This window comes from Phocoena phocoena, chromosome 11 (genome assembly GCF_963924675.1).
Source record: "Phocoena phocoena chromosome 11, mPhoPho1.1, whole genome shotgun sequence".
NCBI classification, from domain to species: domain Eukaryota; kingdom Metazoa; phylum Chordata; class Mammalia; order Artiodactyla; family Phocoenidae; genus Phocoena; species Phocoena phocoena.
The window spans coordinates 62,864,358-62,882,247 of NC_089229.1; the positions used below are offsets into that span (position 1 = coordinate 62,864,358).

The following is a 17,890-nucleotide window of genomic DNA, read 5'->3' on the forward strand; positions in this document are numbered from 1 at the left end:
ACCTTCTAAGTGTGAGAACCTTGCCTTTCCTTTTCATTTTGCAACCATTATACATGTAATAAGCAATTAAATACTCATAGAATACATTAAATATATCTCATGTTGCAAACACTATTGTCTAACAATGTTTGACATCACATCACACTAAGAATAAAATTAAAATCTTCTACCATTCCTTGTAAATCCTATTTAAACTGGCTCTGTCATCATTTCATACTTCTCACTCCCTAGCCATATTATTCCTGCCTCAGGGCCTTTGCATTTGCTATTTCCTTTGCCAGGAAAACTCTCCCATCTCTTCTCTTCACCTGGCTGGCTGCCTGTCTCCTCCCCATCATTCAGGTTTCACCTCAAATGTCATTCACTCAAAGAGGCCTTCCCTGGCCAGTATCTAAAGTATCTGCCCCCTTTCCTACCACCACTCCAGTTACTCTCTTTGTATTTCCTTCACAGTACTAATCACAGTGTTTAATTGTCCAGCTTCCCCAGTGGAATGGAAGCTTCATGAGAGCAGAGACCTTGTCTGTCACTTTTAGTGTTATATCCTGAGCAAATAGAGCACTGCTTGACACATGGTAAGTGCTCAAATATTTGTTGAATGAATGAATGAGCCTTGAAGAGAGACTTCTTTTAACAAGTCTTGTTTTGGTTTGCAATCCAAAGTTTTGTTGTGGTTTTTTTTTTTTAATGGGCAACAGCTTGAGATATTTCCATCAGGGTTCAAATCAGGTAGCAGTCTCTGAGGATTTCTGAAGGTAGCAGGACAAAGGTTTGGATACTGTGATAGGCAGGATTCAGTTCCACCTGAGTGCAGGTTTTCCAAGATGTTCCCAGGATCCAGGCCACTATTTTACTACCACTGTCAGCATCTACTTTCAGGGTTATTACTGCTGGCCAATACTAGTCTATTAGCTCTCATTATATTTTTAAAAGCAAGTATAGCAAAACTAGAACCAACTGACTAGAATTTTCAAGCAATCAGAAATTTTATTCTGCTTCCCTTCTCTAGGAGAAAAATAAGAAAGCTACCTAGAATCCTCAAGGAAAGATGAAATTATTTTCATTATACTTACTACATGCCCTGAAATAGGACAGTGTATTGATTAGAGAAGTTTTTAGCAACAGTCTTAATTAACCAAGGGGTTTCTTGTTAACATCTAGCCAAACCAGACAATGTTAAATAATCAGTTCTAATTTTTTTCCAATTTCTCCTCATTGGGTAGAATAATTTTTAATCCCACTAATTTTTTTCCTTGAAACTGGCTTGAAATTTTATTAAAAATTATAAGAGTTTTATAGCAATTTATACTTTTCAAAGTAGTTATACTTTTATTTTCTCACTTAATCTTCATAACCATCCCTTGTGAATTATTATCTGTTTTTGAGATAAAGAAACTGAAACCTACCCAAAGAAGCTGATTGACTTTCCCATGGAGAATAAAAGACCACTACTCAATAAATGCTTCTCAATGGCTTTTTAAAAACAGCACCATAATTTGATGTAATTTTAGAAGGTAAACATTAAAATGTAATTAAATCATTAACATTAATATGTTTGTAACCAGTCCTTAAGAAATATGATGCATAGCATTGGTTCACATAAGTAGCAAAATTGTATCACTTCTGTGACTGTGTGATTTGGTAATTCTTTATGTGACCAGCCTCGGCTATGTTTGTCCTTGATTAAAGCATTGTTCTGGGTTAGCTTCTCAGATTTTTACAGAAAGGAAAGATTAGAGAACTTGCCTAGAGAAGAGTCACTTTTCAGTAAACCCGTTTTAATTCTCCTACTTGAAGGGATTGGTTAAATTGATCTGAACTGGCTTTTAAGATTGAGCAAGTCCTGAAAAAAATACATCATCTAAAATTTCAGATAAGAAGAATGGAAGCCAGGCCCTTCCTGGAAATGGCCAGGAGTGAAACTAAGAAGCCCTGTATTTGGAGAAAACTTGATTAATTATTAAGGACAAAGGACTGGTATAAGGAGGTTATATCTTTAACAGATGCAGCCTTCTTAAATAAGTGTATATATTTCTTCTGCTTTGACATTGCAAAGAAGACTCTTTAATTAGCCACTTTGTCTTAATTAGCATGTAATTTTCAAGACCTGGGAGTATGTAGTTCATAGGCAGACACTCAATTATGCAGGTGGGTCTTTGTCAAGATATGTGGGAACTGAGAACTTGGATAATACTGTTTTTCATTCATATAACAGATGTTTATTGAGCTCCTGCACTGTACCAGGAACTGATATTTGATGCATCTGATGTTCAAGTATGAAATGGTACAAAGGTTAAAGAAGAAACAGGAATTCAGAGTAAATCCATGTTTTGCATAATGGCCTCAGTCAACTCTAAATTTCTATATTCTTTTTCCAGTTAACTATACTTTTCTCTAATTTTCACTTTAAATTTGAAGTTATTGACATCATTATCTGTGGGGGCTTTGTTTTGTTTTGGGGTTTTTTGTTTGTTTTGGTTTTTTTTTTACTTACTTGGAGAGATTTTCCTTGCTATGTGTGAAAAAATACTGGGAAAGAAACCTCACTGCATTGGACTATGTTTGTCCTTACAGTGAGTTAATTATCAACTGGGGGGAAGGGGGAAGAAGAACCTAGTGAATAAGTAACAAATTAGATTTGAGAGAAGAGATAGAATTAAAATTGGATTAGATCTGGTAATTCCTTAATTTAAAGAAAAAAAAAAGATCAGAAAGGTTCTTGGTCGGTTCTTCATGACCTAAAAATTTTAGACTGAAGTCAGTTTGTAAAGGCCATAATTGGGGGTTACTCTTTAAACTGTCTAAATAAGCTTTGTGAAGATTACCACAATTGTGTAAAAAGCTAATGTGGGTTTCAAAAGTACAAGAAGATAAGATATTCAAATGAATGAATAAAGTAATAGAAGCATGTAAGAAAATGATAATTATATCATCTTCAACTTAGAGTTTTTACAGAGGTGTTGAGAACACCTAAAATTTGGCCCTTTCAAGGTATAATTTGACAGAGGTTTAAACTTTTTGGTGCAGAGAAATGGCGTCAGGGTTTTGAGCAGCTGTAGTTTTTCTGGTTGTAACTACCAGTTTCTCGGAGACAACATCAGAGATGCTCTTTTTTTTAAATTGCTGATTTAACAAAAATAAGTAGACCATGAAGTACAGTGTGCATTGGAACTGCATTTCTGGTTTATCCTTTGCGCTTGAGATCATTTTGTTTCCATCCCAGCCTTCTAAAAAATGAGTAAGAGCTAGGATTTATTTAACCTCTCTGGGCCTCAGTTTCTTCATCTGTAAAGTGGGACAATACTATTCTGAATGTGTTACTATGAGGATTAATAAATTTACATTTGCAAAACAATTAAAACAATATCTAGTACATGGTAAATGTTCAGTGAATGTTAGCTATTGTTATTACCACCACTACTGTCAATATTTATTAAGCACTTATTTTAGCACTAAGCTAAAGGAACATCTTAGAGATGATGAAACTAAGGCTTAGAGTGACTTTCCTAATTTTACTTAATAGATAAGTGGTTGGGAATTCCTGGCAGTCCAGTGGTTAGGACTTGGTGCTTTCACTGCCAGTGGGCCCGGGTTCAATTCCTGGTTGGGGAACTAAGATCCCGCAAGCTGGGTGGTGTGGCCAAAAAATAAATAAATAAATAGATATGTGGTAGACTCAAGATGTGGACCTGAGCTGAAAGAAACTGGGGCAGAATTGACTTAGAGGTGGAACAGGCTGGGGTATGTGGCCCAGCCGTTTCCATTTCTAGTTTTGAGACACTTTGAGAGTGGCCCAGACCACCCCCAGATACAGGGAGGATGTGATTTTCAGTAAATCATCAGAGCACAGACATTAGGGTCTGTCAGACTTTTTCAAATCCTGGCTCTGCCACTTACTAGCTGTGTTACCTTGAGCAAGTTATTTAACCTTTCTGAGCCTCTTCCTCTGAAAGACGAGAATGGTATTTATTTCATGATATCATTAAGGATTAAGTGAATAAGATCAAATGGAATGAATGTCTTTGCATATAACTGATCCCTATGCTAAGGTGGCTCAAACTTTTACCTGATTCTGACACAGTCATCTAGATGGTGGGTGATTAGGGTCTACGTTTGCCTCCCTGCTCTGGCCTAATGACCCCGGGATCAAGCCAAAACTGCACTCCCAAAGCTGTTTTTACATTGGAATCATAGGGGACCCTTTTCAGAAAAATTAGACGTGTTTGGACTCCGCATGAGAGATTCAGATTCCAAAGATGATCTTGATATTCAGAGCACCCTTCCCCTCACACGACTAAGAAGCCTTAGACTGGCTAGTTGAGGGTAGCAGCTGAAGCATAACCACAGAGAGTGATCTTAATGCCTGGATCGTCACATAGTGTCAGTCAGACTTCTCACAGGCTTGTGCTGTGCTGGGAATATTGATGAGCAATCAAGGGGTGGGTACCCTACAGAAGAGAACTCTACAGAAACGAAGATCTCATCTGTATAGTGAAGCAACATTTCTATTTGGAAAGAATATTAATGAGATCTGGATAGGAATCAGACACCAGGAAAGACAGCTGCTGTGAGAGGCAATTTGAATTGTACAAGGAGTTACACATGATATTCAGAAGGTCCTTGTGCAAATTTAAAAAGTAATTAAGTTGTAGAGATAATAAACAATTTATAAATGACCTTTTAAAAATAAATGTAGTTTCAAAAAGTAAGTGTATTGAGTGGCCAATATACATGTTAAAATATGCTCAACTTTCCTTATGATTAAAAGAATAAAAACTAAAACAATAATGTACCATTTTTCACATATCTAGCAGACTGGAAAAAATAAAAGTGATTAATAATGCCCAGTATGGGACTTCTCTGGTGGTCCACTGGTTAAGACTTTGCCTTCCAGTGCAGGGGGTGGGCGTTCAATCCCTGGTGGGGGAGCCAAGATCCCACATGCCTCGTGGCTGAAAAGCCAAAACATAAAACAGAAACAATATTGTAACAAATTCAATAAAGACTTTAAAAAATGGTACACATAAAAAAAAATCTTAAAAAAAATAATGCTCAACATTGACAAGGATGTAGAGAATAAGCTTTCTCATATAGCTAATAGTTCAAATATACATTGATGCAAAATTATATATAAATTGATGCAACTTTTTTTGAGGAACATTTGGAAATGTCTATTAAAAACTTTAATACATAGGTCTTTTGAACCTATGAAATGCTGTTTTAGGAAGTTACACCTTAGATGCACACCTGAAAGTAGGCAATAGTAGAAGCATGTTCACTGCAGTCTTGTTCTTAAAAATGAAGAACCTGAAACCACATAAACGTTCATTGACACGGGCCTCATTCAATAAGTCATAAACTATTGCAGAATGAAATAGTGTGTGGTACTGAAAGGTTGAGGTAGATCTGATCTGTACATCTTAATGTGGGAAGATGTCCAAGAAGAAATAATTACTGAATAGCACATCAACATAAAACCATTACAGTTTTTAAAAATGTGTGTTCACGTGTGACATGTGTTAACTTCTCTGTGCCTCAGTTTTCTCATTTGTAAGATAGGCATAGTGATAATAGCTTCCTCATGAGCTGTTGTGAAGATAAAATGAGATAATGTGTGCTGAATGCTTAGAACAGTGACTGACACATAGTACTATGTGTTTGCTGTTATTAACATGTATAGGCAATATCAGAAAATCTTTACTGCGAACTGTGACAGAGGTTACCTTTGGGAAGTAGAATTGGCTTGGGAGAAGGGGTGGACAAGAGCAGGTAGAGGCTTCTGTTTTGTATATTGTGTATTTCCACCTAATTGTTTATGATGAGCAGGCTCATCCCTTGACCAGTCACTCTGACCAAGGAAGCTAGACAGTGAAGAAAATGGCAGCTAGAAGTGTTTGTTGAGACGTTTGAGGAGACGTTCCCCAAAAGGAAGGAGGAGGGTGGAGGAGGGTGGCGGTGTGAGGAAATGGGAGGGACGCTGATGGATTACACCTTGGCTGCTGGAACTATTTTTGAAAACTACTGACCTAATTAAAGAAAAAAAATTTTGATTGCACATTCCAACACTTATATATGGACTTACCCTTTTTGCAGTTTAGTTATGTTTATACTAAAAAAGTGAATAATGTTTAATTTGACTTTAAAAATTTATTTATTTATTTATTTATTTATATTTTTGGCTGCGTTGCCTCTTTGTTGCTGCGTGTGGGCTTTCTCTAGTTGCAGTGAGAGAGGGCTACTCTTTGTTGCAGGCTTCTCATTATGGTGGCTTCTCTTGCTGCGGAGCATGGGCTCTAGGCACTCGGGCTCAGTAGTTGTGGCTCACGTGCTCTAGGGCACAGGCTCAGTAGTTGTGGCGCACAGGCTTAGTTGCTCCACGGCATGTGGGATCTTCCCAGACCAGGGCTCGAACCCGTGTCCCCTGCATTGGCAGGCGGATTCTTAACCAACTGCGCCACCAGGGAAGCCCCTAATTTGAGTTTTTGAACTTTTTATTTTATATTGGAGTATAGTTGATTAACAGTGTTGTGTTAGTTTCAGGTGTACAGCAAAGTGATTCAGTTATACATATACATGTATCTGTTCTTTTTCAAATTCTTTTCCCATTTAGGTTGTTAAATAAAATCTGGTATGTATTTTACACTTACGGAACATCTCAATACAAACTAGTCACATTTCAAGTGCTCAATAGACTTTCTTTTTTTTGGCCACGCCGTGAGGCTTGTGGGATCTTAGTTCCCCGACCAGGGATGGAACCCATGCCCCTTGCAGTGCAAGCACGGAGTCCTAACCACTGGACCGCCAGGGGTTTCCCCTAATTTGACCTCTGAATAGAAACTACGAAAAGTAATTGCTCAAAGTGCCCAAAACAAACATTTGAGAAGAGATGGGTAGCTTTTCTAATAATTATGTAATTAAAATTTCAATGTTTTAAAGAGACCACTAATTTCTTTCCATTATACAATATTATAAAGAGAGTAATTTTTGCACTAAAAAAAAGTCAAACAGCTGAAGCAAAAATTACATTTATGAATTATTTTTTATCAGACTCTAATGACATAGGCCTTGTTAAGACAATGCGACAAGTAAACTAAGCCCAAATGTGTATCCTGTTAATGAAGCCTCTGGAATAATGTTTATTGAATGTGTCTTAGACACGGAGGCGTACGGAGACTGACAAGATCGGGCTGTGACCTCAAGCTATGTGCTAGGCATGGTATACATTTATTATCTCCTTTTATGTTTAGAACAACCCTGTAGGGTAGGTTATCATCCTCATTTTACATAGAAGAAGAGGGTAGTTCAAAGAGGTCACCATGCATCTGGTTAGCACTGGAATCAGAATTGGAGTCAGTTGGTGTTTCCATGATAACTTACTGCCCTGCCTCCAAATAACCATTGTGGGAGGATGGGTGAAGTGAGCCCTGTATGGGGGTACACTGAGAATTCTCAGGGACCTCAGTGATATCTGTCATCTAGTCTAGTGACTTTCAAACTATAATTTTTAAAAATAACGGTTTTATTGAAACGTAATTCATGTGACATACATTTTACCTATTTAAAGTGTACAATTCAATGGTTTGTGGTATATTAACAGAGTTGTGCAGCTATCACCACAATCCATTTTACAACATTTTCATCACTTCCTGGAAAAACCCCATAACCATTAGCAGTCAGCCCTTCTCCCCCACCCCCAAGTGGTAGGCCATCACTGCTCTACTTTCTGTTTCTGTAGATTTGCCTCTTCTAGACATCTTCTATAAATGGAACCGTACAACATGTACTCTATTGTGACTGGTTTCTTTCACTTGGTATAATTTGTTCAAGGTTCATCCATGTTGTAGCATGTATCAGTACTTTTCATGGCTGAATAATATACCTTCATATGGATAAACCACATTTTGTTTATCTGTTCATCAGTTGATGAACAATGGGAATGTTTCCACTTTCAGAAACATTCGTGAGCAAGTTTATATGTGGATATGTGTTTTCATTTCTCTTGGAGATACACACACATACAAACATACATACATACATACCTAGGATTGGAATTGTGGAATTGCTAGGTCATACGATAATTATATATTTAACCTTTTGAGGAACTGCCAACTCTTTTCCAAAGCAACTGCACCATTTTAGATCCCCATCAGCAGTGTATGAGGGTTTCAGTTTGTCTACATCCTCGCCGACACTTGTCAAACTATAATTTTTTTTTAACCATGTGCCACAGTGAGAACTATTTTACATTTGTACCCAGTTTATACACATACAAACTGAAACAAAAGCTGTATAAAAGAATATTTATCTCTACTATGTGTGATGCACTCTAACATTTTCTGTTTCATTCCATTTTTCATTAACATAAACAAACAAGCATGCTGGTTCTGACCCACTAAAATTGATTTCATGACTCATTAATTGTGACCCGCAGTTAGAAAAACTAGGCTATTTTAACCCCTTCATTTTACACAAGAGGAAATTGAGGCCTTGAGAGATGACTTGTTAAGCAGATGATAGTGTTAATTAGTGGCAGATTAAATAAAGATTAGAGCTCAAGCCTGTTGGCTTCTTGCTTTAACTTTAACATCTCAGTAAATTTTAGTTACCCTCATATTCAGTAGATAAAAATAAATTGGAATTTCTATTCAGATACCATATTTTTAACCATGTATATTTTTCTCAAGCAACGTTTTAAATTCAGCAACAAACCAATCTAGAGAAAACAGAGTAAAAAGAATTCAACTTTGGGAAGTCCACAGTGGTCCAGTGATTAGGACTCAGTGCTTTCACTGCGGTGGGCCTGGGTTTGATCCCTGGTCAGGGAACTAAGATCCCACAAGCCTCGAGGCATGGCAAATAGATAAATAAATAAGCCGTTAAAAAAAAAATCTTCAGAAAAAAAAAAAGAACTCAATTTTATTATCATGAGTTATTGGTCTGCACTATATATATATATATATATATATATATATATATATATTTATTTATTTATTTATTTAGGCTGTGCCAGTTCCCAGTTGTGGCACGTGGGATCTTAGTTGCGGCATGAGAACTCTTAGTTGTGGCATGCATGTGGGATCTAGTTCCATGACCAAGGATGGAACCCAGGCCCCCTGCATTGGGAGCACGGAGTCTTACCCACTGGACCACCAGGGGAGTCCCTGCACAGTAATTTTGTGCCATCTGAGCAGGGAAGTTCTAGATGAACCTAGATGATGGGCAACAAATTTATCAGTTCAGTGACCCAGGTTCATTTTGTCCAAACCTCAGTTAACCTTTGAAGGGCAGCCATTTTTTTTACACTGCCAAATTTGAATGACAATGCAAAATTTGAAATGAACAATATAAAAACATTTTATGCTGCTGTTTTTCCATTTTTCTTGGAATACGTATAGATCTTAGACCTTTTTATTTCAATGCTTTCCAGCATATGATGGGGAGAGACTTCCAACACTAGAATCACTTCAAGGTTCTTGTTAAGATGTGGTCTTCCTGGACCCTACTCCAGACCTAATGAATCAGAATTGTGGCATGAGACCTGGAAATCTGTATTTTAAACAAGCTTCCTGGGTGCTTCTTATGAACACTTGAGTGACCTACTGAATTAAGTCTCCCCCCTCTTTATTTCTCATCTTAGCTCTCTTTTAGTTTCTAGAATTACTATTTAGCTTTATTACCTGAAGAGCCAGTTATTTGTAAGAAATAGCATTTGTAAGAAAATACCTGAAATATTCCAACAGAGGGAGTGAACTAAAACAATCTGTATAGATAAGGTTACGTTGTATTCTGCCTGAGTTTAATGCTAGAGACCATTTTTTCGGTGGCTATATCCTCTGGTTTCCCATTATTTGGAATGATTTGTTTCGGAATAAACAGACATTACCCACTGTTTTGTTTCACTGTCTTTCCCCCCCAAAGTACTAGTTTATAAAAATAGGTGAATCCAACAAATGATTTCAGATACCTGGTAAACCTCCCTTCATTTAACAAATACTTGAGTACCCACCCATGTGCCAGGCACTGTTCTGAGAGTTAAAATACAATGTGATCCAAAAAATACAATGTGATCAATGTTGGGGTAGGTATAGTCCTTTGGAAACTTAAGAGGAGCCTCTTAACCCAGTCTTCGGGGTTAGGGAAAGCATCTGGAGGATGCTGGGACCTATATCATAAGGCCAGGGAGGGTCTGAAGTATTTTCAGACAGAGGGAGCAACATGTACGGAGGAAGGCCCAGGCTCTTAGCCCCTATGCCATTCTCTCTTCACTATGTGTCACATGTTAGGCATTTTTGATGAGCTAAGGTTAATGATGGTATACTCTTCAGAGAGGTGACTCACGTGCCTGTGGTCAACACAATTAGAAAGAGGCAGAGTGAGACCCTGGAAGTCCTCTTTTTGACTTCAGACCTTGTACACGTTTTGTTACCATTATACTGTCTTTCATGCTATGTTATTTATTTTATATAAGCAAAAATTTATATGCCAGCTCATCTTTGGAGAAAAATTATCTGGTTAAGTAAACTTAATTTGAAGGGTAATGGTAAGAGGATGATTTAGGCTGTATTATGTTGTGTATTTATGTGACACATGAAGCTATCCATCAAACAGTGGAAAGTCAGGAAGCTTAGGGCTTATGGTACAGCTTTGGGAATCATTTGGTGTAAGTGATCTTTGATGACTTCAGCATAGGTGAGCTTACCCAGAGAGAGGAGAGATACTGACCTTTGAGTAATGTCTAGGAACAGGGGTGAGTGGGGAGAGAGAGGGAGAGAGGATTCCGTGAGAAAATTGTGAATGGTTTAAAAGATAGGAAAGGAAGCAGGAGAGTTCCATTTAAGAAAAAAGGAGAAATACAATTTCAAAAATGAGGGATTAATCAACAACTCAAATGTCAACAGAGAGTGATAAAAACTGAGACATGGTCCTTGGATTTGATAGTAAGAGGTCTTCAGGAGAATAATTTCAACAGGATGGTGGGAGTGGAAGCTACACCCAAGTGGGCAGAGGGATGAATAGAAGATGAGGAAGTGGAAACAATGAGGACCCGGAAACTAAGTTTCGAAAGGTGGGAGCAAGGTGAGATGGTAGTTTGAGGGGGGAAAGGGCTTAAGAGAAAAAAGGATTATTTCCTTAATCCATATATACAAATTTCCACGCACACACACCCCAGAAATGTGAGCATGTTTTTAGGGCAAAGTCAGAGGTGGAGGTAAAGTTAGGGTCTGGGGAAGATAGAAGAGTCAGTATTGTGACACTTATTTTTCTCCTGACATAGGCCAGGTAGGGGGAAAGATTATATCTGAGGGTACTTTCTTCTTCTTTTATCTCTGGAACAGTAACATGTGAATTGCTTAGGGTGAATATTTGTAACTGCCTAGTGAAGATTGCTCTGATTCTTTGATGAGCAGTTTCCAGTGAAATTGCTTCTCAGTTTTACAACTTCTTTTTTCGTTACTTTTGCCCTGGATCTTAGTGTTTTTCTGTTTTGTTTTGTTTTGGGGTTTTTTGGCCACGCCATGCAGCTTGAGGGCCGACCAGGGGTTGAATCCCGGCCCTCAGCAGTGAGAGCGCGGACTCCTAACCACTGGACCGCCAGGGAATTCCCTCTTAGTGTTTTGTTTTGTTTTTTAATAATACTTTTTTTGGGGCTTCCCTGGTGGCGCAGCGGTTGAGAGTCCGCCTGCCAATGCAGGGGACACAGGTTAGTGCCCCGGTCCGGGAGGATCCCACATGCTGCAGAGCGGCTGGGCCCGTGAGCCATGGCCGCTGAGCCTGCGCGTCCGGAGCCTGTGCTCCACAACGGGAGAGGCCACAACAGTGAGAGGCCAGTGTACCGCAAAAAAAAAAAAAAAAAAAACTTAAAAAAAAAAAAAGTCTATTTATTTATTTGTTTATTGGCTGAGTTGGGTCTTCGTTACTGTGCAGGGGCTTTCTCTAGTTGCAGCGAGCGGGGGCTACTCTTCGTTGCGGTGCACGGGCTTCTCATTGCGGTGGCTTCTCTTGTTGCGGATCACCAGCTCTAGGCATGCGGGCTTCAGCAATTGTGGCACGTGGGCCCAGTAGTTGTGGCTCGCGGACTCTAGAGCGCGGGCTCAGTAGTTGTGGCGCACGGGTTTAGTTGCTCCACGGCATGTGGGATCTTCCCAGACCAGGGATCAAACCCGTGTCCCCTGCATTGGCAGGCGGATTCTTAACCATTGTGCCACCAGGGAAGCCCTCCCTCTTAGTATTTTGTTTTGTTTTGTTTTTTTGCGGTACGCGGTCCTCTCACTGTTGTGGCCTCTCCCGTTGTGGAGCACAGGCTCCGGACGCACAGGCTCAGCGGCCATGTCTCACGGGCCTAGCCGCTCTGCGGCATGTGGGATCTTCCCGGACCGGGGCACGAACCCATGTCCCCTGCATCGGCAGGCGGACTCTCAACCACTGTACCACCAGGGAAGCCCCCTCTTAGTGTTTTTAAGAACAAAATATTCTTATAGAGGAGATAAGAAAGAGGCAAATGTTATTGGTAACTCTGACCTGATGCAAATATCTATATCCTTGCTGACCCTGGGGAATTTGGTCATTGTTACAATTTCCCTATTGTCTAGGATATATGTTTCTACAGAGACCTGGCTGAAGCTCTTCCAAGAACAGTAGCAATGATTATTCTAACATGCTATAGACTTGTATGTCACCATGTTGCTGAATAATAGAGTAGTGAGCCTTTTATGTATAGTATTTGAAGTTATTTAGTGGTTCCATTTTCTTTTTTCATATCATTTGAGTTTATCTCAGAGTTTGAATAAGCTAAAATTACTGACTAGTTCACAGTTCTGAAAAATGATATTTACCATCTCAACTTGCCTTAGGACTATATAATGGCAGTCATTTTTTGTACTAATAGTGTTTTGGATAAAATTAAAACTTTCATGCAGTTTTATTCAAGACATATTTATGGAGTTCCTTCTATTTAAAAAAAGCAAGATACTAGGAAGGCAAGAGGCAAAGTAGATCTGTCCTCTCACCTCAAGAAACTTTCTATTGAGTATGATTTATAAAATTATTATAAGACAGAGGAAGTGACCTATGCTGATTGGGAGAAGGCTAGGGCAGTTCAGGAAAGGGTTCTTTGAGGAGGTAGTCTTTTCACTTGAGTCTTGAAAGGTGAATATATTGAGGAAGGGATAACAGTCTAAGTGTAAAGAAAAAATATATGGTGTATCAAGGGAGTAGAAACTGGCAATGGCATCATTTTGGAGATTCTAGATCTCTCTCCACATTCTATGAAATTAGGCTTCTCACCCTCAGAGAAAGAAGTTACAAATAAATAAAAGGGAATACTAGAATGAATTTTGTGATGCTAGATTGGAGTCAGAAGTATCACTATGAATTTATAGTTTAAAAATATATATGTATATATTTATAAATTTATATATAAATATATAGGTAGATATAGAGATTAATATAGAAATATAGATGTGTATATATATATATATATGGGTTAATATACATACATATATTCCTAGTTCTGTCCCCTGAGAGCGTAGAAGCAGTGACATCTCTGTAGCAATGAGTACACCTAATGTCCAGATCTTGGTTTCTCCAATAAAAGGAACCAGACTTCCTTGGAGAAGTGGTTGATTCCAGAGCTGGGGCAGGGCAAGCACAAGATGAATCTGAAACATCTGACAGAGCTAGAAAGTGAGGAAGTGCTTAAAAAAAAATTGGTGGCATCTTGAAAGGACACCTGAGCCAACCTGAAAGAGCTCCAAATGGCCAAGGTAGAATAGTCTATGCAACAAAGTAACATAACCCAGGGAATAAAATAATCCAGGGATTATCATAACCCAGAGAATAAAATAAATATCCATGAGTCTATACGAGTATAAATAAATGATTGAATAAATAAATGAGGGAGAAAGGATAATTCCTCCTTATAGGATAATTCTTCCTTATATAGTAATTCCAATTAATAAATGTAGAAGGAATGAGGGCAATAGAAAATCACCATTGGAACACCACAGTATGGGACTTCCCTGGTGGTCTGGTAGTTAAGACTCCGTGCTTCCACCGCAGGGGGCGCAGATTCGATCCCTGGTCGGGGAACTAAGGGATATAAAGGGAAGAAGATAGTCACTTTATAGTAGAGAAACGTGGCAGGTACCACCTTAACCAAGTGATCAAGGTTAACATCATCAGTAATAAGATATCAAAATCATGTATCCTCTGATATGATGCACTGAGGAGGCACATCAGCTCTGTAGTATTCTTCCCCAGATTCTATAACCTCAATCTAATCTGAGAAAACATCATATTTAAAAAAAAAAACAACTTTATTTTTGAGAATTGAGAGATGTTCCAGGCTTATCTTGTTTTGTTTCATCTCTTTTTTAAAAAATTAATTTATTTGGCTGTGTTGGGTCTTGGTTGCGGCATGCGGGATTTTTCGTTGTGGCGCGTGGGCTTAGTTGCCCGCCCCCCCCTCACCCCCCCCCCCGGCATGTGGGATCTTAGTTCCCCAAACAAGGATCGACCCGAGTTCAGCTGGAAAGCAGATTCTTAACCACTGGACCACCAGGGAAGTCCCCATCTCTTTTTTTTTAATTGAAGTATAGTTGATTTATAATGTGTTAGTTTCAGGTGTGCAGGAAAGTGATTCAGTTATACATTTACATATAATATCGATTCTTCTTCAGGTTCTTTTCCCTTATAGATTATTATTAGATACTGAGGATAGTTCCCTGTCCAGGCTTATCTTGTATTTGCCTTTCCCCAGCTCCGTATCAACCACTTCTCCAAGGAACCCGGGTTCTTTTTATTGGAGAAACCAAGAAACCCAAATTAGGGGCAGTCTACATAATATCTGCCAGTAGTCTTTAAAGTGTCAAGGCCATTCAAGGCAAGGAAAAACAGAAGAACTGTCAGAGATTGGAGGAGCCTGAAGGAGACACGACAACTAAGTGCAGTATAGGGTCCTAGAATAGAAAAAGGACATTAATGAAAAAACTGGTAAAATTTGAATATAGTTTATTTGGTAGTACTGTACCAATGTTAATTTCTTAATTTTGATAATTGTACTGTGGTAATGTAAGAAAAAGCTAGGTGAAAAGTATATGGAAACGTTGTACTATCTTTGCAGCTCCTGTGTAAATCTAAAATTACTTCAACATCAGGACTTCCCTGGCAGTCCAGTGGTTAAGACTCTGTGCTTCCACTGCAGGGGACACGGGTTCCATCCCTGGTCGGGGAACTAAGACTCTACGTGCCGCACGGCCTGGGTGAATTTAGTCACTATTTTTTTTTTTTGCGGTACGCGGGCCTCTCACTGTTGTGGCCTCTCCCGTTGTGGAGCACAGGCTCCGGAAGCGCAGTCTCAGCGGCCATGGCTCACGGGCCCAGCCGCTCCGCGGCATGTGGGATCTTCCCGGACCAGGGCACGAACCCGTGTCCCCTGCATCGGCAGGCGGACTCTCAACCACTGCGCCACCAGGGAAGCCCTAGTCACTATTTTTTGTGCAAAAATATACCCTTAGAGGTAAATGTAGTTTATATTCTAAAACAAATTATGTGGGAACACATTTCATGTTGCTTTTGCTTACAACTTCCCTTTGCACCTTGAAGTTTTTTAGATTTTTTTTCTTTTAATTAAGTCTACAATCTATTTCTAAAAGATAACATTTTTTCTTAACAAGTGAGTTTGTACTTTGTTCTCTATTTTGAGGTTATATTCAAGCAACTATGCCTGTTGCACAAGCAACCATCTCAGGAGCCAAAAAAAAAAAAGAGAGAGCAAGAAAGATATGACTGAGATTGGATTTTTTTTTTAATTGGGGTATAGTTGCTTTACAATCTTGTGTTCGTTTCTGCTGTACAACGAAGTTAATCAGCTATATGTATACATATATCCCCTCCCTCTTGGGCCTTCCTCTCACCCTACCCCGATCCCACCCATCTAAGTCACCACCGAGCACCAAGCTGAGCTCCCTGTGCTACTGTACAACAGGTTGCCACTAGCTGTCTGTTTTACACATGGTAGTGTATATATGTCAATCCCATGAGATTGGATTTTTAAGAACAGGATTTTATTAGTGGCAGCTCATTTACTTTTGTCCCAGCCTTGTTTCCAGGAGACAATTCGCTCGGTTAGGTAAAGCTGTAGATGAATTTATTAGAGCTGGTTTCCCAAGCAGCTCCAGGCCTCACCCTAAGCAATCTCTTGAGGAAGCAGATACCTGGGGACAAATTTCCCAGTGTGTCATTGCCCAACCCTTTATTTTCAAGGACCTTTGTTCAGAGATCTTTATATCTAGGCTATAGCTCACCCAAAGGGGTTTAGCTGTTCCACCTCAAGCTACCTGGTGTGATAAAAGAACTTTGAACTGGGAATAGCTCTGGCTCTCATCCTGACTAGCTGGTGAGTTTGGGAGTTATTGGGTGTTTATGTGGCTTAATTCCCTTACTGTAAAAAGGGGGATTTGATTACTTGATTTCTAAGCTTCTCTCTTGATGTAAAAATCTGCCACATGTACCTGAAACTGAAGGCATCTTCCTCTTAGCAAATAGTTCCCCTTTCTATGTATCGCATTATTACTTGCTGTACCACTGTCCCAGTCTCTGAGGCTAGGTTAATTTTAGAGTTATTTTTGTTATATCTGTTTCCTTTAACTCTTGCACAAAGTTCCACCAATCCAGCAGTTCTTCCTTTACAGTTGAAGTTTGGGTTTTGGAGTCTGAACACTGGATTCTGCCTGGGCCATATGTTAGCTAGATGACCGTAGGCAAATTATTCAACCTCAATAAACCACAGGTGGCTTTTTTGTTTGTTTGTTTGTGTTTGTTTTTTAATGGAAATAGTCTATCTCCAGGAGTGTTTTAAGAATTAGAGTTAGTAAGTGCCCGATAAGTGATAGCTGCCGTCATTATTTGTATATGACAATGCAATGGATTGGATCTTAAAATCCACTGGGCCTCTGGAAAAAATATTCAAGGATATTGTAGCCCAAACCGAATACATCCTTCTGGAAGAGTTTTTTTAGGTGTTGTACATGCCCTTTTCACTCTTAACAGGATTTCTAGGATTAAGGAAGTTGTCCTGAAGTCTGAGAATGGGACTGTCATCTGAGACAGAGTGGGTGAGTTGGGGGAGATATCACACATTTAATGCAAGCCCAGAAAGCCAAGATATTCATGATGGGAGAGTATTTCAAGCAGGCCCAAGGTAACTTTAAGTTTCTCTGAAATTCTTTTCAGAGCAACTTAAAGTTACCTCTGATGCTAAACTTAAAAGTTACCTCTGATGCTAAACTTTTAAAGTTATCTCTGATGCTAAACTTAAAGTTACCTCTGATGCTAAACTTAAAGTTATCTCTGATGCTAACCATTCTGGGAATATACTTACCACCACACTCTTACCGAAAGATCATTTGTGTGGGTTGCAACTAGGTGAGTTCAGAGATTTTGCTGCCCGGTTTTCGACCTTGGCTAAAGGTGATGGTCTTAATCATTACTCATACTCGTAGTGGAAAGAAAATTGACTTTGGAATCAGACAGAATATGGATTTGAATTCCAGCTCTGCTACTTTATAGCTAAGTAATCATTGTAAAGTTATTTAATATCTCTGAACCTCAGTTTCTTCATCATAAAGGTAAGCTAATAAAACCAATCTTTTAAAGTGGTTGTGAGGATTGAGACGTGCTTTGCGTAACTACATGTTTTAGGATGTTTTAAAATGTTCCTTTCCTTCTAAGAGTCTGATTTTTAACCTTTCAACTCCCTGCTGTGTATCACTAGGATTTTTCTTGCTGACATGTAGATCTCAACATGTGTAAAGCACAGCTCTTCATTCCTCCTCTTCTTCCTCTATTTACTCTCTGTTAGTGGCATCAACAACCTTCTAATGGTTCAAGT

The 17,890-nt window shown here is 39.0% G+C and overlaps 1 protein-coding gene across 1 annotated transcript in view; it reads left to right on the plus strand.

Annotated features, from left to right (window-relative positions):
• Positions 1 to 17,890, plus strand: part of LIMA1 (LIM domain and actin binding 1) — an 84,253-nt gene that overhangs the window by 7,903 nt on the left and 58,460 nt on the right. The window lies entirely within an intron of this gene.